The sequence below is a fragment of the Rhinolophus sinicus genome, chromosome 8, assembly GCF_057876585.1.
Source record: "Rhinolophus sinicus isolate RSI-liver-muscle chromosome 8, RSI-T2T, whole genome shotgun sequence".
NCBI lineage: Eukaryota > Metazoa > Chordata > Mammalia > Chiroptera > Rhinolophidae > Rhinolophus > Rhinolophus sinicus.
Genome location: NC_142508.1, coordinates 11,376,047 through 11,398,963, shown reverse-complemented (window position 1 = coordinate 11,398,963; position 22,917 = coordinate 11,376,047). Strand labels below are relative to the sequence as shown.

The window sequence follows — 22,917 nt, the reverse complement described above, 5'->3', positions numbered from 1 at the left end:
GTCCCCAGGCAGAACCTGAAGTCTTTCTGGAACGGATGCTGGCAGAAGCTATTGATATTTTTATCCAGTTGTAGGTGAGACAACAGAGAGATGTCAACATAAAGTGCTAACAGAAGGACTAGCTGGACTTGTTAATGTAACACAGACGAAAAAAGTCAACAAGGTAGTCACAGGGTATAAAAAAGAATAAAAACAAGGAAATTAGAACACGTGATAGGAAAACCAGGGAGAGAACTAACCTGAGAATGGACAAATGCAAATAAGACTACAGCAAGAATCAAAAGAGCAGTGTCAATAACATAGAGGAACTTGGAACTAAGAAGTCAACGAATGACTGGAATCTTAAGAATCCCACAAAAATGGAGAGGATGTATTCACAGGGATTGAACTTGAAAAAGGGGGCCTGATTAGAGACATTATTTGCAGATAATACCAACCAAGTTCCTATCCACCCTCACTAGCTTTAACCGAATGTTCCTATCTGCCTGAATCCACATAGGACCTATTGACCCAGGAAGACTTTGGACCAGAAAACAGGTGACTTTTCTTACCCCCTTGATGTGTTGATACCACACTGCAAAAGCCTGTTATTGGTTCTCACTTGCTCATTGAATCAGGATTCAATCCCATGGATGGTAGACTGTAGTAGTAGCCGACTTAAGAAAGTGGCTAGAACCTTACATATGCTTGGCTTCTTACTGAGCCCAGTCCTGACCTCACAGAGGCAGTGGACATCACACATTAATACGATATATTGTTGGGAAGACCTATAGAAAGTACTTGGTAAAGGTATGTCATTATTGTTAATATTAAAAACACAGCGTTCCAGAATCCAGGTGAAGATATTTTAGGCAACAGGGCTAAAAGCCCTTGTTGAACTGGGCACAGAAGGCCAGAGTTAAAATTCGACCTCTAGTTATGGTTGCCCCCTAATTCACTTGAACAAGGGGAAATCCTGAGTAAAATAGAAGAATGTGAATTAGGACAGGAAGAGAAGCTCTGATTCAAGTTGTATCAAGTTTAGAAAAACTGAGAAAACCTAGAGACCATCTGAATTCTTTGTTCTCCCTACTCACTCCACAATGAACACCAAAACTTACCATACTATGCCATGGTTCACCATTCTTAATATTTTTCCTATTTTGCTATTTTTATGCGTTCTGTTCACAGTTAATCCTATTATTGAATCCATTAGCTCTCAGGTTGTAATTTAGAGGGACATTCCTAGTAGGTGTGTTCTTAATTGAAGTCATTGTCAGCAGCTGGAATTCAATGGACCTGACCAATAGGGGACATTTCATTGGTCTTTGCACAGGAATAAGACTATTTATTACACCTGTTTTTGTAGATCACCCACAAATTGCGGCCACTGGGTCAAAGGAGTGTGTTTTCTCATTCAATAAAAGATATTTCTTGGTCTCCCCACACCCTAAAAATACTCAGTTTTTATAATAATTCTGTAAGGCAATGTTCAGATAATACAGAAGATATTATTAATGCAGTACACTACTGAGGCCGTAATAAATATACAAAGCGACCATGGCGTGTTAGTCACAGGAGACCCTGCCTCCTCCAAGGGTTTGTTTTGTTTCTTTTCATAGTTTTACTGTAAAAATGAAAAATATGTGCAGTGGAAGAGTGAGCTGGAAAATATATTTAAAGGAATAATTTGTTTTCTATCAAGGGCAAAAAAAAGGGGGGGGGGCAGGAGAACACAATATTGTTCCTGCCTTTTCATTTCCAAGTGGAATGAGACCATTATACAATAAATCTATTTGAAAGTGATTCTTTCAAAGGGAGAAGGTAGGAAAGGACCATAAAAGGGAATATTTTAATCCTCATGGGAGCAAAGGAATACACCTGCAGTATTCTAATATTATTATTCTGTCTATGCCTAAAAAATATGTTGCTGGCCAGTCTCACTGAGCTGTTATGGAGCTGGGATTTGTGTTGTAAGGCCCAAAGCTGCTGCCTTCCTTCCTTATTTCATTTCTAGAGGTAATCCTGTTATGATGCCACAACGCTCACAGGTGGTACGAGACAGTGACATGGGAGTTACTTGAGGACCAGTCCTGCCTCACATACTCCTGAGAATAACGACAGAATGGAGGCCATGATTAGAGAATGGAAGGCAATGATCATTATTTTTTTTTACGCTATTAGTTAAGAGCCCTATACACATAAACAAGATGTGCAGAGGAGCCTGTCATTACTGTAAAAAAGAGATCGTTTCGATAGCTGCAATTTACACATGCATCAGTTCCCAGTCTGTCCCAGACACTGTTAGTAACAGTAAAATCAACTTCTTTAGAACACAGGTCAGATGTTTTCCCCCATTTTCTATCTTCTGTACAGAGTACCCTAAAATACGTTATTGGGGGAGAATCTAAGAATAGTAATACTGTCTAATTTATATACATGTAGAAGGCTTCACAGCTTGTAAAACACATACATACACATTACCCCATTCATCTTCACAGCCATACGAGACAGACCACTAATTTACTGCCATTTTTACAAATAAGGGAAATGAGGTCTACCACGCATAAGTAACTTGCCAGGATCCCATGTTTTTTAAATAGTGGAGCAGGAGCTACAATGTATATTTTTGTACCTCAAGTTTGTGGGACTTTCTACACCAAACTGAAAAATGACCAGCTAGGTCCAAAATTGGAACATGCCCATCTATTAGGCACAGTCCCCTCTGATTATCATATGTTGTCTCTACTGAATGCTAGCTGTCCATCCCAGGCACAGAAGCGGACGGCACTGGGTCACTTGATGGCACCTGGAGCCATACTCCACTAGCGGTTCACAGACTGGTGCCAGTCTGCTGTGTGAAATTTTACGACCGTTTGACAGAGGAATTTTATGCCTATCAAATAATAAAACATTAAGACTTTTATTTTGTAATTCTTTAAAAAAGTTTTTTTTGTTGTTTTTTTTTTGGTTTTTTTTTACCTATTTATGATTTATGTTTATTATGTTTTACGAAAGGATAAGGCCACAGCAGATTGAGGGGGAAACAGGACCCTTTCCAACTTGTGCTCAAGAAGCACTGCTTCAGGGCACGCGTACTGCCTGCCAGATAGCACGTCTGTGTTCCACTTTGTCAGGACGTCCTTGGCTGGCTCAGCTCTACTCTGTTGAATTGACTCAATGTGGATTCTCTCAGAGGGCCCCCTTCTCATCGTTTTCTGAAGAAATCTGAGTTTCAGGAAACATCCTGCAGGGTCTGGAATGCCCACTGCTGAAAAGTGGTTGTTTTCATTTTCTATTGATGCCTAACAAATCACCACAAGCATCATGCCTTGAAACAATACCCGTTAATAAATGGGTATTATCTCACTGTTTCTGGAGGTCAGAAGGCTGAGCATGGCACAGTGTGTTCTCTGCTCAGGGTCTCAGGAGGCTGATATAGCTCACGTGGAATGCAAGATGCTCTTCCAACTTGTTCAGCTTGTTGGCAGAATCCAGATTCTTGTAGACTGAAGCCCTTGTTTCTTTGCTGGCTGGCAGTGGGGGACCATGCTCCACTCCTACATCCTGCTTTCAGCTCTTAGATACATGCACTTCCTCCACACGTCATCATAACATGTGTGTTTGCTTTCTTCCAAACCAGCAGTGCAAGGATTCCAACCTTTGACCTTCTTGGAAAGGATCACCTGATTCGGTCAGGCCCCTCAGGAAAATCTCCCTTGTTTGTTTGTTTCATTTATTGAGGTGAGATTGGTTGGTAAAATTATATAGGTTTCAAGTGTACAATTCTGTAATACATCATCTGTATATTGCATTGTGTGCTTCCCACCCAGAGTCAGTTCTCCTTCCATCACCATATATTTGACCCTCTTGCCCCTCTTTTACCACCCCTTTCCTGACCTCAAAGGCAAGGGAAGTAAAAGCAAAAATAAATGAATGGGACTATGTCCAACTAAAAAGCTTCTGTACAGCAAAAGAAGCCACCAACAAAACAAAGAGGCAATCAACTGATTGGGAGAAGATACTTGCAAACAATGCCTCCAATAAGGGGCAGCTATCCAAAATATATAAAGAACTTGCACAACTCAACAACAACAAAACAAACAATTCAATTAAAAAATAGGCACTGTCCCTTTTGGTTAACTCAAAGTCAACTGATTGCTGACTTAATCACTAGATTGATGTCCTGTCATGTTTACTGTTCCCAGACAGTAAAGAGGAGTGAATTGTACAGGGCGTGTACACCAGGGGTGAGAATTGGGGGAATGTTTTAGAATTCTGACAACCACAATGGTCAACACATGATAAGAAAGATGCAAGGAAAATGCATTGCTGAAGGTATTTGTCTTATTACTCTCTTTAAATAGCCACCCTGAAAACACTATTAATTGAAATGTGTAAGGCTCCATTTATGTTGAATTACACTGATTGCATGCCTGCCGGTGCCCTCAATTTTACAGCAGGAGGAATCATCTGTCACAGGGGGCTTCTTGATCTCCAAATACCAAAACAACAGAGATCTCTAATGCTTTCATGCAGTAAATCCAGACTCCTTAATATTTTCTACTGAGGCTCTGCCAGAATGCTGGAATTACAGTATACTCATTATAGCCAGTAGTTTTGAAACTTTGGGACTATAAGAGGAATAGTGCACAGAATCTTAGGACTAAGTCAGGAAAAGCCAGGCTGTGAAACTAAGAAAACCAACGCACAATACAACCATGCATGACAGCACCTGTATCTCACCCTGCAGTGGGGTTTTTGAGAGCATTTCCTTCTGAGCAAAGGCACCAAAAATCAAACGTTTGAACAATGAATGTAACATAAAATAAGCTGCAATTGTGGACATCATAGTAGTTCTGTCATGAGGTAATGTTATAATGACAGAACACTTTGGACCCTGATAAGAAATGCTGAAGAAGTCATGGAAAGTTTGACATTTCCATTCTGCCTGCAATACTCCTGAAAGTTAATAAAGCTCCAAATTATTGCCTTAAAAAAAAAAAAAAAAATCAATACTTTTGGTGGTTATATTCCCAATAGAAAGGAGTAAAACAGAAAAAGCTGAGAACCATATGACTTACTCATATGTGGGATATAAAACTGAAAGCAACAAATGAACAAGACAAACAAATAAACAAAAACACATAGACTCAGACAACAGTTTAGTGGTTACCAGAGGGTAAGGGGGCAGTGGGGTGGTAGAAGAGGGTAAAGAGGATCCAATATATGGTGATGGATGGAGAACTGACTCTGGGTGGTGAGCACACAATGCAATATACAGATGATGTAATACAGAATTGTACACTTGAAACCCATATAATTTCACTAATCAATGACACCCAATAAATTTTTTAAAAACTAATTTAAGAAGGAGTATCAGCAGAGCTTTAATGACTATTCTTTTAATGCCATTCAATTCCATTCATTAGCAATAGGCACTCATATTTATATGGTATTTTCAAAAAGTATATTTCATTATTTCATAAACCTCCTTTTATTTATTCTAACCTTAAAGTCTCAAATCAATCTTCTCATTATTGTTTGTCTTGTCAAGTAGATTGTTGTAAGAGGGAAAAAAGAAGATCCTCTGCAAAAGTTAGAACTCTTTGGTGCAAGTAACAGAAATTACTAACTCAAATAAGCAAAAAAAAGGGGCCATTAAAAGTGTGGCAAAGGGTAATTCTTAAAAAAAGGCATACATATGGCTTTTTCCACAGATACAGAAAACACGACAAAGATTTTATTTGACTCATTAATTGAGGGAAACAGTGAATGTTACGACTTGTTCAAAGGGGAACACAGTATCACACATCTACGAATATAGTCATATAAAGAATGCTGACACAAGTTTAAGAGTGTATGCAGTTACTCTTAGATGAACTGAATAAACTTAATTTTTGAGCTGAGCAGAAAAACCTAGACATCTTTGTACTTTACCTAAGTATAACCTATTTGTGAGACTCATACAGAAAGAAGAAGGTGAATTATTTAACACCAAAATTCAGAGGAACCATCATACGACAAAATCAGCCACAGCAAACGGGCTGGAAGAGAGGGAGGAATTACAAAATTAAACTATCTCTATCGGTCTAGTTTTGCCAGTTCAGTGATCTTATATAGATTAAGGCTTGGATTTATCTGCTTATTGTTAGGTATAAAAACAAGACTTAAACTTTTTTACGTTGTCTTCTGCCTTTTGTAGACCCAAGCCAATGTATCTTTCTATTCGACCTCTCCTTCCCCAAATACAGCCTTCCTGTTCCAGATTTGCTGACAGAGGGGGACACTGTGGGAACATCTTGATAATTGAGGCATCGTTAATCTAATTACTTCTATCACACCCCTGCTTCACCTTCGCCCTCCCCCCTTCCTTGGAGAAGCATCTGCTAAATGTCAGTAGTTAAGATGTGTCAGACAGAATCCAGAGCTGCATAGCTTAGTTTGTTGGGAGGCAGCCAGAGGGAAGAAGAAGAAAAAGATTTCTTTCAAATTTTTTTTTCAGTTGTCCTGATTGTTTTACAAAGAGAGAGGAGTCCAACAAAAATCTAAGGAGCAAATATTTGTGTGCCTGTGTGTGTGTGGAGAGAGAGAGAGAGAGAGAGAGAGAGAGAGAGAGAGAGAGAGAGAAAGGTGGATTTTTACCAGTCAGCCAAGGGAAAGTGCATCCACATATACGGGAAAAGGCATGACATCATTGGCATGATTTATATGCCCGTTAATGAGTTAATGATTTAATGGCTCTTTAAATAGGGCAGAGAGTGGAACACATATAAAACTCAGCATACCATTTATGCCCTGATGGATCAGACATTAAAATTTAGCTACTGAACTATATGTCAGTCATTGGTATGTCTGACTATTTGGGTATGATAGGTAATGATCAAAATTATATATAATAGCTATAAAATGCAATGGTGATATAAAAGCAACAGCTTCTCTCATCTCCAATAAGTGCTTTACCCGGGCTCTTTATATGTGGAATAGAGCAATCATCAGCAATAAAACAGGAATTCTTTCCTCAGCCTTTCATGGGAATGGATACTTTGCCGAAGCAATCAGCATTTTAGTGTCTGCAGAGGTTTAAATCATTTGACGAGGAAAGATCCGTTTGTTCAAACAACAGCACTTGATTTTGTAAATAGTGATGTCATCTTCGATCACTGATGTGCAAGTCGACTCCTACCATATAGTGGTTCTCAACTTAGGGTGCCCCTAGCACCCCATAATTTCATCTCACACTGACTATGCCAGAATACCCAGAGGAGACTGAGCATACATGCCACTCTGTAATCTCAATGAGGGCAGGCACTGGGCTATACTTGTTGCTGTATCTTCACAATTTAGGACACACTCTCGCATAGAGTACGGACTTAATAAATATGTGTTCCATGAAAGAATTGTGTTCTCAGAGTCAGAAATCATTTGGGGATGTAAGTGCTCTGACATAGACACACTTTGATTTTCATGTCATGTAGATTTTTTTTTCCAATGTAAAACTTCACTGTGCTAAGAAATGATTACAGCACAAATACCTCTAAGCCTCCCGTACCCCATTCCCCATAGCCTGGGCCAAATGTGAATGAGTTGTTCTATTCCGCAAGGCCCGTTTCTTTGCCTTTCAAGTCCAATATCCCTCTGGCTCCCTAATGGGAAAAACCTTCCATCAAACTGATACTTTCTGTTCCAAGACCTGAATTCTGTTTTCAGGGACCAGTAACACAAAGAAAAAAAGTAAACTAAAATCATTAAATGCACCTTGTTCCCTCTACCCCCAGCCCGCATACCTCTTTAAAATATATTCTCCCTTTAGAAAAAGGTTACTTTTGGCCAGGAATTCACTCTTCCACCGTCCAACTGTAGCAGACGTTAACAAAAGTGGAGCTTTTGCTTACTTCTCTGGTTTCTATAATTTACCATTTGGCTCCGGCCTTTGGTTGAAATATCTCTGAATTATTAAAGGGAACAACGTGTTTTTCTTTCTCTGGACACTTTACAGCATTTAATAAAACAAACTGACTCATTCACTTAAAGATATTTATTGGACACCTATTATGCTCCGGGTACTGGGGATATGAGTTGAATAAGACAGTCTCTGGATGCTTTCTAGAGGAAGAGACACAGAAGTAAATCAATGATTATCATGTGAAAACTACCCTGGTAGAAATACAGAGATCATTTCATGAGAGTATAGAGGGCTCTCAAAATGCAACTAGACTCTAAAGAAAGACTGCTTAGTGGAGGTACTATTTAAACTGAAGTTTCTGAAGACATGAAAAAGCTACATAAGTATGTGTGTGCTGGAGGGAAATAAGACACTCTTAAGGCAAATAGAATGACCGTATTTGGTATGAAAGTATAAAATAGAGGAAGCCTTATTTAGGAAACTAGAGTCTGGTACAGCTGGAAAGTATATGAAAGTGTGAAGGGAGATTGGATGAGCCAGAGCTGCAGAGTGAGATAAAGAATGTATGACAATTAAACAGAGTAAATAAATTGATTAGTAGAACATCCAGAAATAGACTTACGTATAATTTAGTACGTGACAAAAGTGTTATTTCAAATATGAAAAAATAATAATAACTGATTCTTTAATAGGAGGGTGGGCAACTGGCTATCATTGTGGGCAGGAAAATGAAACTACAGCTCTACCTCACTTCTAATAGCAAATTAAATTTTAGATGAATTAAAATATAAAAACCAAACTGGATCATCGTTAGAACAAAATATTGGTAATGATTTTCTTACAAGAGATTGAGAATAATCCTTTCTAGGACATGACACCAAAAATGTGAAAACTGGTCACATTCTGCTGACTTTTAAAAGAAGAATAAGCAATTCTGCATGTTATAAAATAGTTTCAGAAGTTTAAGGTACAACTGATAAAATGGAAATCTATATCGGCAACATGTTTTAATTGTCACAATATTGGTAGCTACTATGATTTACGAATTGCCAAGTGATCTTTTAGCATTTATATTCATCGTTTAGTTTAATCTTCTCAACAACTCTGTACTCCACCTTTAAAAATAAAGGCACCATAAAGCTCAGTGATCTCCCTCCAAGTCCCAGAGCTGGTAATTCTAGGAATTGGAGTTTGCACTAAGCTTGCATTAATTTCCAAGCTTGTATGCTTAACAATTATAATACTGACTCATAAGAGGATAACTATCCATTTATGCAGAAAATCATACAGATCAATGGGAACCAAAAAAAGAATATTCCAAAGAAAAATGGGTGAAACACAAGAACAAGTGATACCATCTCTCTCCCTCTCTTCTCCCCAACACCTTTATCACTCAGGTGTTGTCATATACATAGAAATTGACACGAAATAGTTTTAAAAAGAAAGAAAGAAAATTAAAAATCTTCACTAGAAATCTAAAACTAAAATTGAAAAAATTGAAAAACCCATCAGATTGACAAGATCAAAAAGACTATAATATGTCTACTTGAAGATAATATAAGGGAAATATGCTCACTGTACTTTTAGTGGGAGTATAAATATGTATAAACTTTTGGACAGTATTTTGGAAAGATTTATCAACATTTCAGTTGTGCATCTCCTTAGACTCAACAGTCACAGCCAGGAATATTTCCTAAATTGGTGATCAGATAACCATGCAAGTATGCAAGATAAAATAGAGAATTCATCAGTGTTATTTATAATATTACAAAGACTAGAAACAACTGAATATCCGTTATTATGGGATTCGTTAAATACAGTGCAGACATATATTCCAGTATTCCTATGATAGCTCAAGTTCACGGTTTGTGTCCTGTTACTCTCAAATTGTCTTATTTTGTAAATTAAATTAGAAGATGAATCTATGTAAAACCTTTTTTAACCAATACATATCACTATAGTCAAGATATTAATCTATATCATCTGACATTAAATGTCACGTAACATAATATTGAGTAAAAAAGGCAGTGTTTAAAACAGGTTGTGAAATACAACTACTATATTTATTTAAAAACATATTTATATGCACACTCATTTATCTATATCTCTATATTATTTACTAATACAATAAATTGATAACTATTAACTTCAGGCATATCTTCTTCTTTATATTTCTATAGTTTAAACTTTTATAATAAACACGTATTATAACAAAAAAAGAAGTTTTCTTTCAGGAAGAAAGCATGCCATGAATGTATAGATGTCTGGTAAATAATACCGGAGAAAATTACAAGTTAACCAACTTCCTTTGTGTCCATTAGATATTAAAGTGAACTTTGCAAGTTAAAATATATTTAGTATTAATATCAAAGATCTATACGTTATGAGAAGATACAAAGGCTTACAAATTCAATAAATGTTAGTCTTAGTACTAATAATTTAGTAAAGTGATGACAGCTATCAATTGATGGATACACTAGAAAGATAAATAGGAGATAGATAGATGGATGTAGATACAGAGATGTGGAAAGATGATGGTCCAAAAACTAAAGTTACCAAGAATTTCATCAAGGAACTATTTGATAATTTTCCTGGAATTTTTATTTTTGGTGTTTCAGAAGCCAATCTTAGGCCAATTACTAAACCAATTACTAAGTACCAACTGCTACTATATCAACTAAAACTGCCTTAAACTCTCATCAGCTTCTGCTATTTAGCTACAAAATAGCTAAGCATGGCAATAGCCTTAATGGAACAAGAGAAACAGGAACTTCCTTCAGATCTGTCTGAATTGTCATGTTGCTTTTTCCTTCCTGTATGTACCCTCAGTGATTTCAAAATGGTGACAAGAAGGAAACTCTTTAATGGATAGAAAGAAAGAAGAGGCTGAATTTCCTCTTAATGTTGGATGCCTAATTGCTACTTTTTCCATTTTTCCCTTTCTCCATATACTATATTTTTTCCATTTGTTTTATAGAAAGTAGATGGGAGCAAGTGTTAGTATAGAGTAATATGCAGAACCAAAATCCAAACCAGGACTCTGGCTTTGCCTGTCTTTTATTATAATTGTTTTTGTTTTAATTTGTTTGCTTGTCAAGATTTACTTGGAAAAAACATCATTCCTTCAGGAGAGCTGTAAAAGTCACCAGTTTTTCTGCAGGATCAGAAACATTTTGGTATTACATCTGCATGTTATAAAATAGTTTTATAACTATTTTATAAACTATCTATAGTTTATAAATAGTTTATAGTTTATAAACAACTATCTTTTTAGTTCATAAGATTCAGTTTGAAAATTTGATACTCAATTTTGTTAATTATAATAAAAGAAATAACACCCTTAAGGAACTTTGATGGCAAAAAGGATATACTATTCCTGTAAGGTCTGTATTTATTTTTAAATTTAAATCAAGAAAGGTCAGTTTGAAGTAATCTAAAATTCTCATGTTAATACATAAGTACATGAATTACTTTCAAAATGAAATATAAATAATTAAATAGAGATGCTCATCTTATAGCAATAAATACAAATTTAGATTATTCGATATCTTTCTAACAGCCTGGTTATGACACCAAATGGTATTTTGCAATCTATTTCCCTTTTTGATGTCAGCATTTAATGTTCTAGTCTTTCATTTACACTGAAATAAAAAAAACCTCAGAGAGACAATCATGTACCATCTTTTATGTCCATACTAGTGCTAAAATTTTATGATCCTGTGGTTCTATTGCAAAATAGTCCTATTGCTGCATATGGTCCTTTGCTCAGTGCAACGGGGGAAAAAAACTTGCATTGTAATTTTTATCCCCTGTGAGTGCCTATCTGATATAAGGCAGACATGCAAATACTTGTCTATGATGTTTCCAGTTGCAAGATAAATGAGCAGCTGTCATGGGTGTTGCATGACTTAACCAGAAACATCAGAAACTGACAAGCAGAATGCTGACATCAGCTTCCACAATGAAAAAGAGTGATAATTTAACCAACATTTGTTAGCTTTTTAACATATCGCGGTTTCCTTTCCCTTTCTAAATAAATATTCATTTTGGGGCCTAATCGGTAATCGTCTTCATGTACACTATTATAACCCATAGACTGGGTTGCTTAAGCACCACTTATTTCTCACAGTTCTGGAGGTGAGAAGTTCAAGGTCAAGGCATCAGAAAATTCTGTGTTTGCTAAGATTCTGTGTTTCTTCCTATGTGCTCACGTGGCAGAAGGGACAATTGGGGTTACTATTATTATTATTATCATTATTGTTATTATTACTACTACAAAATCCTGCCAGCACTTGGAACAGAGCTTAAAATTTCTTGTTCTCAACTATAACCAAAATAGGGATTTGACTTTTGGAGATAGGGTCGATATGAGGCATTCTGTTCCCGAAGAAAAAAAAAAAAATGTGTCTGGAAAATAACGCTTACTAGATAAGGGGATGAAATATTTAAAAAACAACAACAACTACTACTACTTGTGGATTCTATAAATACAGAGGTTAAAAAACGGAATTTCATCTTAAAAAAATTTAGAGAAATACAGTCCTCTAAAAATATATGTATAACCAGAAAAATATTATAAGATATGTTTTAATTCTCTAAAATATGTAAATAAAAAATTACTTCTATGAAACAAGCAAGAAAACCAGACAAATAGCATAGACTATTAAAAAACAGAACAAGGTACAATGTATTAGAGGTAAGTGGGATAAGAAATAATTTCATGGAAACTAAAAATACAACGGAAAAGAACATTCATCTTTTTTTGGCAGCAGTAAGAAGCAGAATTGGCATTGTAGAAATTTAATCAATGATATATCAGAAAAACTTGAGAACTTCCCTGTAAGGCAGACGGAAAGGCCAACATAAGAAAATAATAGAGATATGATAGGTAATGAGAAGAAATAATGCAGATATAAACTAACAATAACAGTTGTTCCTGAACGAGCAACAGAATAATTGAACCCCAAACTATAATAATAAGAAACATAATTAACATTTCTTTAGTTAGAAATCAAACAAATTATTAGGAACACATGAGCACGAGGATAGACTTGGATTATCATGTACCACAGAATTCAATGAAAATAAATCTACACAACTTTTTTCTTGTAATTTCAAGGGCAAAAGAGAATTTTATATAGGTATCAGAATTTTTCAAAAATAACCCTCTAAAAACAAAATGTTAAAAATAGGAAAGCTGGTTATGTTCAAAAGAACAAAATCTGTCCATACTTAAGAGTACCTTCTGCAATAAAACAACAAAATAAACTCAGTAGCTATTTGAAGATGGTAAAATTGTGTATCTAGGAGACACAGGTGAATTACCAGAAATTTATTTAGAAGAAAAAATTCAGAGAGTAAAAGGGCTGCAGAATGGCCACCACAGGTTTATGCTGTTTTCATCATAGTTAAAATGCATGCTAGTTAATGTATCATTGAAATCATTAAATCATTGAAAACTGACATAGTTTATATTTTAGCTATGAATTGGAATTATTCAATATCCTTTGTCATCACCCATTGCCGTTAATTGTATTATATACTGACAAAGTACATACCGCTTTAAGAGTTCTTAGTATATTGACAAAGACTGACCACACACTGTTCCTCAAGAAAAAGCCACAGTAAATTTCAAAAAGAATAAATTATCACATCATAAGCTTTGATAACTAGGTAATAACACTAGAAATCAAACCAAGATTTGAACAAAAATAAAAACAAAGCACCTAAAAATTAAATTACTGCTAAGTAACTCTTGCAATACCTCAAGGATTCAAATGTGAATTGAGGGGGGTTCCCAGTCAAGATGGTGATGAACTGTGCTCACCTCTACTCAGGACCACATCAATTACAACTAAACCACAGAACCATCATTGAGAATCATCTGAAGTCTCACTAAACAAAGTCCTACAACTGAGGACATACAAAAGAAGCCACCTGGAGACTGACAGGAGGGGCAGAGAAGGGAATGGGCTGGTCCAAACCTGCATGTGACCATGAAAAATCGAGAGATATCTAGGCTGTACAAGTCCCACTCTGAGGAGCCAGGGGGTCCCAGGCCTTCCCCAGCCCAGGGTTTCAGTGCCAGGGAGAGAAGTCCCCTTATCTTTCGGCTGTGAAAACCAAGAGAGATTGTAGCTAAGTGAGACAAGAGCAACTACACTCCCAGGTGCTCTGCTCAAAGGGACCGCGCATGGACTTACTTGCTGATGGACTCGCTCTGAGCTCCAGCACAGGGGAAGCAGCTCGAAAGGCGCCAGGAACATAGGCGGAAGAACTGAGCTGTCCGGCTGCAGGGTGTGGGCAGGAGAGGCAGCTTTATCCCGGAAGGAGGAGCTGGCGGCAGCTTTTGTTCCTTTGTGAAGCCCGCCCCTCCCTGCAGACACAGGTGGACGCCATATCTGAGTCTCCATCTCACTGGCTAACAGCTTTTGTCTGCCCCACTTTAGTGATTGATTCCTTGAGACCACGCCCCACCCAACTATTGAGCACACCTAAGCAGCTTCCAGACTTTTCCCTATAAATGGCTAGCCTTGGCTCATGCTGCAGACTTTCCTAAAAATCGCTAAAAGGTTCACAAAACGCAAATAAGCAGCATCTGGCTTTGGCATGTCCTGTACCTCTGACTGAGCAGCCCTAAGCTCAGCACTAGCAACAGCTGGCCTTGGTTCTCAGTTTGGCCTCTCAGGGCACCTCCAAGCACAGCACAGGTGGCAGTCATCTCTGGATTGCTTTGTAGCTCATGCCAGGTGGCCCCAGGCAGGGCACAGACTGTGGCAGAACTTGGCCTGCAAAGGTCCGTCCTGGGAGGCCTTGGGGCTGGCAGGCCTAGTGGCCAGCGTCAGACTGGGCCGGAGCATCACCTGGCCATCTTTAAGGATGACCCACTCAAACAGCAGACTGGGCAGGCACCAGAGCCCCATTAAAGCGAACCCTGCTCTGTAGGGTCAGCCCCTGTACCACAGCTCTTCCACTGTAGTCACAGCTAATCCTCACAACCAATCAGCCTGGTAGTCAATCCCTTCCATTGACATGCAAACAGCAATCAAATCTCAACTACAACAGGAGAGCTTACACAATCCACACAGGGGACACACCTCAGCACCTGGCTCTGGTGACCAGGGAGACTGTGCCACTACATAACACCTACTATGTAAGCCCACTCTAGTAAGACCAGGAGGCATAGTAGCCTTACATAGAAACAAACACAGGGAAGCAGCCAAAACGGGAAGACAAAGAAACATGTCCCAAATAGAAGAGAACGAAGCTCCAGAAAAAGAACTGAAGCAAGTGTAGGAAAGCAATCTACTAGATGCAGGGTTCCAAACACTGATTATAAGCCTGCTCAATTATCTCACAGAGAACTTCAACAAGAGATAGGAAACATAAAAATGGAGATAGAAAACTTAAAAAAGAACCAATCAGAAATAAAGACTACAATAACTGAAATGCAGAATACATTAAAGGGAATCAACAGTAGATTTGATGAAACAGAGGATCAAATCAGAGATTTAGAAGATCGGGTAGCAGAAATCTCCCAATCAGAAGAGCAAATAGAAAAAGGAATCCGAAAAAAACGAGGAGACTTTAAGTGCCCTCTGGGACAACATCAAGTGTACCAGAAGGAGAAGAGAGAAAGCAAGGAATTGAAAACCTATGCGAAGAAATAATGACTGAAAACTTCGCTAACCTGGCGAAGGAAATAGATATACAAGCCCAGGAAGTGCAGAGAGTCCCAAACAAGAGGAACCCAAAGAGGCCAACACCAACACACATCATAATTAAAATGCCAAAGCTTAAAGACAAAGAGAGAATCTTAAAAGCAGCAAGAGAAAAGCAATTAGTTACCTGCAAGGGAGCTCCCATCCTACTGTCAGCTGATTTCTCAACAGAAACTTTGCAGGTCAGAAGGGATTGTCAGAAAATATTCAAAGTAATGAAAAGCAAGACTCTACAACCAAGACTGGTCTACCCAGCAAAGCTATCATTTAGAATCGAAGGACAGATAAAAAGCTTCCCAGACAAGAAAAAGCTAAAGGAATTTATCACCACCAAACCACTATTACAAGGAATGTTACAGAGACTTCTTTCAGACCAAATGAAAAAATAAATTAATTAATTAAAATATGAATTATAAAATGGCAATGACTGCATATTTATCAACAATTACTTTAAATGTAAATAGATTAAATGCACCAATCAAAAGAGAAGGTGGCTGAATGGATTAAACAAGACCCTTACACATGCTGCCTACAAGAGACTCACTTCATATCAAAGGACACACACAGACAACGTAAAGGATGGCAAGAATATATTTCATGAAAATGGAAACAAACAAACACAAACAAACAAAAAGCTGTGGCAGCAATACGTATACCAGACAAAATAGACTTTAAAACCAAGGCTCTAACAAGTGACAAAGAAGGACCCAATAATCCCACCACTGGGTAATTATCTGAAGAAACCAAAAATGCTACTTCAAGGGGACATATGCATCCATATGTTCATTACAGCATTGTTTACAATGGCCAAGATGTGGAGGCAGCCTGGGTGTCTGTCGATGGAAGAACGGATAAAGAGGAGGTGATATATATATATATATATATATATATATATATATATATACAGTGGAATATTGCTTGGCCATGGAAGGGAATGGGTTCTTACCATCTGCAGCAGCATGGATGGACCTGGAGGGTGTTTTGCTGAGTGGGGTATTTCAGACAGTGAAAGACAGATGCAATGTGATTTTGCTTATATGTGGAATCTAAAGAACAAAAGAAACAAACAAAACAGAAACAGACTCATAGATACAGAGAACATTTTGATGGTTTCCAGATGGGAAAGGGATTGATAATGGTTGAAAAGAGGGAAGGAATTAAGAAGTACGAATTGGTTGTTACAAAGCAATCACGGTGACCTAGGGTACAGCATAGGGAATATAGTCAACAATATTGTGATAGCATAGTATGATTTCAGATGGTGATCACTTCTTTAGGTATACAAATGTTGAATATTGTGTACACCTGAAACTAATATAATATTGTATGTTAGCTATATTTTAATAAAAATCTTTTTAAAAAATAAATAAATAAAAATGTGGACTGAGGGGATGACCGGCCTGAGGAGAAAAATGTCCCAAAGTGTTTCATTCGCAAGAGAACTGTTTCTCTCTGGTCAGCAAACAGCCTTAGCACGATCCTCTGTTCTCAGAATCAGACGGCTCTGGCTGGGGTCCCGTGTCTGTCTTTCGGCCAGACTAGTGATTGATTATACATCTTCATTACCTAATCAGTTTGTACACTGGATATGGAATGGATTCAGCATTCAGAGGAAGAAGTGGAAAAACAAGGCTATAATTATTTGGGACATGATTTACGTAAAAGCTCTGTTTTAAGCAGCGTCATCCTTAAGTCTATTGCAATCCTATTTGGCTCTCCCAAGAGCTGTGTTTCTCTTCCTTTAAATTGGATGCAGAATGCTCAAACCCTGAAAAACATTCTTTGCAGAGAGAGTTCAGCAGCCAAGTCACCCCCCCCCCATTCTCAGATGTCCCCCAAATAAAATAAATAAAAAGTTTTCATTGACAGAAACAGGTATTTTACCTCTATCCTTTTCAAAATGGAATGAACTGCATTCACGAAAGCCAAGGTAAGCAGCAGTCCAGAGAAAGAACATGGCTGAATGTCCATACAGCTGGGGCAAAAAATTTAGAAAACCACGTTTGCTTGTGGTTTTCTGAAGCACCAAAGCAACTGTAGGACTCTCGAGTCTCGTCAAAACAGGAACTCAACACAGCCCTGGATTGGAGACTGTTTCAATAATGGGAAGAAACAGTTGTCAACGGGAAGGATTTGGGACCTCAATCATAGGTCCATAATGACTACTCCTCATTCCTCAGTGAGCAATGAGATTTGGTCTATTAAAATAAATAAATAAAGAATAGAATAGAATAGAATAGAATAGAATAGAATAGAATAGGCTAGAAAAGGCTCTGGGAAGAGGAAATGCAGGCTGCAAAGAAGCATACTGTGTGGTCCCTTTTAGTTCTCTAGAAAGAGGAGATGAGAAAACTTAATGAGAAAGTGTCCAGGAAGGATTTGGAGAACAAAGAAATATACGGAAAGCCAGAACTGGATTTTGGAGAAGAGAATTTTGTGCAGGCCAATAAAAACTTCAAGTTATTCTGGTGTTTTAATTCCATAGGGTGATGTTTCAAATAAAAATAAAGATGAGTAATTGGGGCTAAAGAAATCTTACCAGACTGGCGAATGAACTGTGGCTGTCGTAAGTGCCACTCCTTTGTTGTACTTTAATGCCTCATGCTTCTCTCTTAACCCATGGTAATATGGTTGAGTACTTGTGTCTATTTCTATTAGAGTCAGAGGTAGGACATCTGCCTGTCTGTTGGGTGTGCAGTGCCTGGTGATAATAACTGCTTGTTGAAAGAATACATGGCATGGTTGTGTAGATGAGAATTAGTGGTCGCACATGTGGGATGCCTGCTCTCAAACTCCAACTGAGAGCAGGCATCCCCTGAGAGCTGGTAATGCACTCCCCTTTGAAAAGCTTCGGTAGCAAAGAGCTCATTACTTGTAAAGACAATCTGGATAATTTAAATTATTGGGGGAATTTAATTTATTAATTAAATTACCGATTGGGTAATTTAGATTGTTAGAATATATTAAATTAAAATCCCCTTTCTTCTTGGGAGTTTACCTTACAAAGCTAAATGGAATAGGTTGACTTCTGTGTAGCCCCTCTTTAAAATCTACCACCTACGAGCATCTGTCCTCTTTGTCGTTATTTTCATAAGCAATTTACAGATACAGAAACTGGGGCTCAAATAAACTAAATATCTTGCCCAAAGTTGGAATGCCAGAGTTAATGGTTATTCTGCGACTTATTCTGGTTCTTTCTGACTCCACAATATATGAGCTTTACCACTCTGAGGCTGTCCTGAAAATAACTACACTTACTTAAAACGGACCTTTTTAAAAATGGCTTCTATGGCACTTACCATCTTTTCTCCATATACCATTTAATTTGTCAGTATCCTCTCAAAATGCAGCAGAACAATAAACACGATATCTCAGATGTTATCTGGCGAGCACAGAGTGCAGTGGGACTATTACCACGTTTGATTGGGACCCAAGAGTTCCTCTTCAGCAAAATGACATGGTGTGGGTGTTACCAAACTTATATTTATTTTCTGATACACAAAAGTTCAGATTGTTTTTACATGCTTTGTTTCTGAGAAATGTCTTCCCAATGTTGTAAAATTTACTGTGTTAAGTAAAATTCAAGATCATTTATCTTGGTTAAATTTTATAATTTTGGATTAGGCCTGCCGCAATCATTTTAAAAGTTGATTCTGACATCTATCATATTAGCTAGTCTCCAAACTTTATGTCATCTGCACATTTTGTCTAATAACCATGTTTTCTAAGCATTTAGTCATGTCATTGCTAAAATATTAAAAGGACAAGATAAAAGACAGAGTTTGGCAATATTCTATTAGAAATGCCCCTAAAAATAGAAAGAAGTAAACATCTCTGGAGAAATTGCTCAAGAGTTTGCAGGACAATAACCAGACTATATATCACTGTATTATTAACCAGGAAATAAAAGCAACATTTGTTTAAATGCTTTGTAGAAGTCATTATGCCTTACATGTCAACCCTACCAAAACAGGCTAATTTGTTCTGTCATATCCTCAGTTAGTGAATCCATATTGGCTCCTGGTAACCTACAGGCTCAGAAAGCATATGGTTAATAGTATGTCCTAGAATTTTCCAAGACCTGTGTTTGAAGAGTGTTTTTTTTTTCCACTTTTTAAATAATGCACATAAGTTTGCTTAATAATAATGAAATGTAATAAAAGTGAAGAAAACTACTTTTACAGTCTGAGTTTCTATTTTTAAACATGGACATGTTTAGAAATATCTGAGAAGACGTAAGCAAACATACTAACAGTATCACTCTGAATGATGTAAAGATGGTTGATGTTTATTTTCTTATTTTTACTTGTATTTGCTTTCTTTCTTTTTTTTCCAAGTATCATGTTTCTGGAAAAGGGACACACGGATCTTTCAATGGATGGTGTGGTGCAAACACATGATGATATTATTTGCAGTATGGTGTTTTCAGATATTACATGATTGTCTCCTATTTTTCTCAGCTCACACATATCCTGGTCCTTTCATTAATTTCACAGTTACATGAGCCTACATTTTTTGTGTTCGACTATTTTGAAACTCTCATTGTACACAATGTCACAGTGTTTTAAAACTAGAAGATAGACTATGTGTAGAATTGTCTTAGAGATAGGCTAAGTACCTTAACATTGCCAAAGCAATCTGACATTTGAAAGGCATCTTGTCACTTCAAATCTCCCTGATGACTGACTATGCTGTCCTGAATATTTTTCTAAAATAATAACTCTTCATCCCATAGCACTTACTTCATTCAAAAATCTCTATCTCTTCTTACAATGAAGATTTCCAAAAATTTCCTGTTCAAAAGTGTGAATTTTACCCGATATGATGCTTTAAACTTTTCCACGTGAACCCTGGGTTTAGCATGAAGACATTGGTGTCAGGCCCCATTTTACATTGATTTTGATCACATATTATCTAGTCATTTTGGCCTGTCCTTTATTTCTTTTGAAACAGCAATCGAGCTCCCCTGAACCTTCTCTGGATCTTCTCCAGACTTATTTCGCATTTCTTGGGTATGTGGAGCAGGCATTCTTGACATTTTCGCCCAGTGGAACGCACTGATAACTTGCTTTCCCCATGCGATGGGGACGTGAATCTCACTGCAGTTCCGACAGGGACCACATGATGGTGGCCTTGTCTCCATAAACCAGACTTCAAGTCCCTCTATGTTCCAGAAGTGTATTGGCCTCAGTTTCAAGCTCCTGTAATAAAGCAGCTGTTAACCTGCCAGAGTCGCCGTCAAATGGCTGAGGTTTTGGGCTTGGGCTCCACAACCTGCGGCTGATGCCCAGGAGTGGTGAGCAGGATGAGGCCTGCAGAGAGCAGTGGGGACGCCTGGACACTTCCAAGCGCTTCTTATTTACACAACCATGATTGGGTTTGGATTTGGACTTTTCCGTTGAATATTTTTGTAGCATAATTCAAATATTGAGGCTGGAGAAAGACGATGTGTAGTGAAAACGTAAATAATGCTACAGTTCGAACGCAGGTCTGCAGTACATATAAAACACACACAAGATTTCAAAGTCTTCAAATGGAAAAAGATAACAAAAACTACTTATGCTTATTTAATATGAAAATAATCATAATATTAGCTATATTAGGTTACACAGCTATAGTAAAATTAATTTTGCTTGTTACTTTTTATAATGTTGCTACTTGAACATAAGTAAGCGCTAATAAGAACTAAACTAACATACTTTTTAAGCATCAGCTCGATTTCACAAGCAGTGCTAACTACCTTTCATAGATTATTTCACAGCATCTCTTTGCGAGAGTTAATATTATTGTTATTATTTTGCTTGTAGGGAAACTTAGGTTCCTTGAGTTTAAGTTCAAAATCACACAAGAATTGAAAAAGCTAGTATATTAATACAAGATGTCTAGTGGCACTATTCCCAAATCCATTGGAGATAGTACAAAGAAAATGCTTTAACTGTCTACAAAAAGTGAAACATTTTAATTATCTAAAGTGGAGCCATACCAAGGCTCAGAACAAATGCTTCCTTACCTTGTGAAATCATTGAATTGACCTCACAAAATAATGAGAAAGAGAACTCATTGTTTCCAACCATTTTTGTTTGCATATATTTTTCAGGAACAAGTTCCTTCCAAATTATATGACTCATGGAAACAAATACCTCTTTGCAATATCTGTGTATCCCAATTTCAATCTAAAGATGAAAGTATTGTCAACAAAATTTTCTCCATTTCTTTACCCTTTTCTTCCCACACCTCTCTTTCTATATTATATCATTGTCTGCTTCAGGAAAGAGCAACAAGACAATGCAGGAACCCTGGCAAGAAAGGGATAAACCTACTCAGCATTGGATCCCAGTAGGAGACCTCTAGATAAGAGTGGGACACCCCAACAAGCCTTGGATAGTCATAATGGAAAAGATTTCAATCCCTGAGCTCAAGTGACAGTGAGATCTTAGACTGTATGTGTGTCGTTCATTCAGAGGACATTGGTTATTCCATGGACAAGCCAACCACGCTTTTTCTTCTCACTCTGCTTTGTGAACTGGGATAGAACAAAGCAAATGCACAGGACACAGTTACACTTTTTATTTAACATATAGTATATATGGATGAGTGGAGAGGGGACAGTTTCTGGACTGTCATACCAGGTTTGTATCTACTTTCCTAATTGAAGTGTGTGCTAATATGGTTAGATGTTCTCACAAGCAGTTTATCTACTCAACGTCCCTTAATGGCACAAAGATCCAATTATTCTAAACAAATGGTTCTCGGGGAACAAAGTTGCATTTACAACCACTGATATCTGGCCCAAAGCCTAACTGTTTTGATGCCATTGTTTTGAAATAGGCCCTAATGTCATCATCATTATTTTTTTGGCTTGGATATTTGCTTGTTTTGTTCTCTAGGGAATCACGATGGGCAGTTAGTCAGGTCACCCACTTCTCCCACTCGCACCCCCATCCCCTGCCTCTCTCAACCACCAGTGTTTTCTATGAGCTTGGTTTGTTTTTTGTTTATTTTCAGAATCCACACATAAGAGAGGTCATATGGTCTTTCTCTGTCTGACTTATTTCATTTAGTGTAATGGTGCCTTCAGCATCATCAAGGTGAGTCAGAGACAAATTCAGATTCTAGTTTGTCTTTAGGGATTCTGGGTCATTGCCACAAGTTACACTTTTCTCTGCTCTCCCAGCTTCATAAAGACTCCAAGCCCTATCCAGTCTCAGAAGCCACAGTTTGCACAGATTTCTCCAGAGATCCCACAATTGGGTACGGTCTACATCTCTTATTCTATATAATGAGTGAGGAAGGACAGCTTCTCTGGTAAAA

The 22,917-nt window shown here is 37.5% G+C and overlaps 1 long non-coding RNA gene across 2 annotated transcripts in view; it reads right to left on the bottom strand.

The window, feature by feature from the left end:
* The window catches only part of LOC148757373 (uncharacterized), a 55,986-nt gene extending 41,698 nt beyond the window's left edge, over window positions 1–14,288 (bottom strand). For both annotated transcript variants that reach the window (XR_016021918.1, XR_016021917.1), the window contains exon 1: window positions 14,089–14,288. This is a non-coding gene — a long non-coding RNA (uncharacterized LOC148757373). The remainder of the gene's footprint in view (window positions 1–14,088) is intronic.
* Window positions 14,289–22,917: the final 8,629 nt, after the last annotated feature.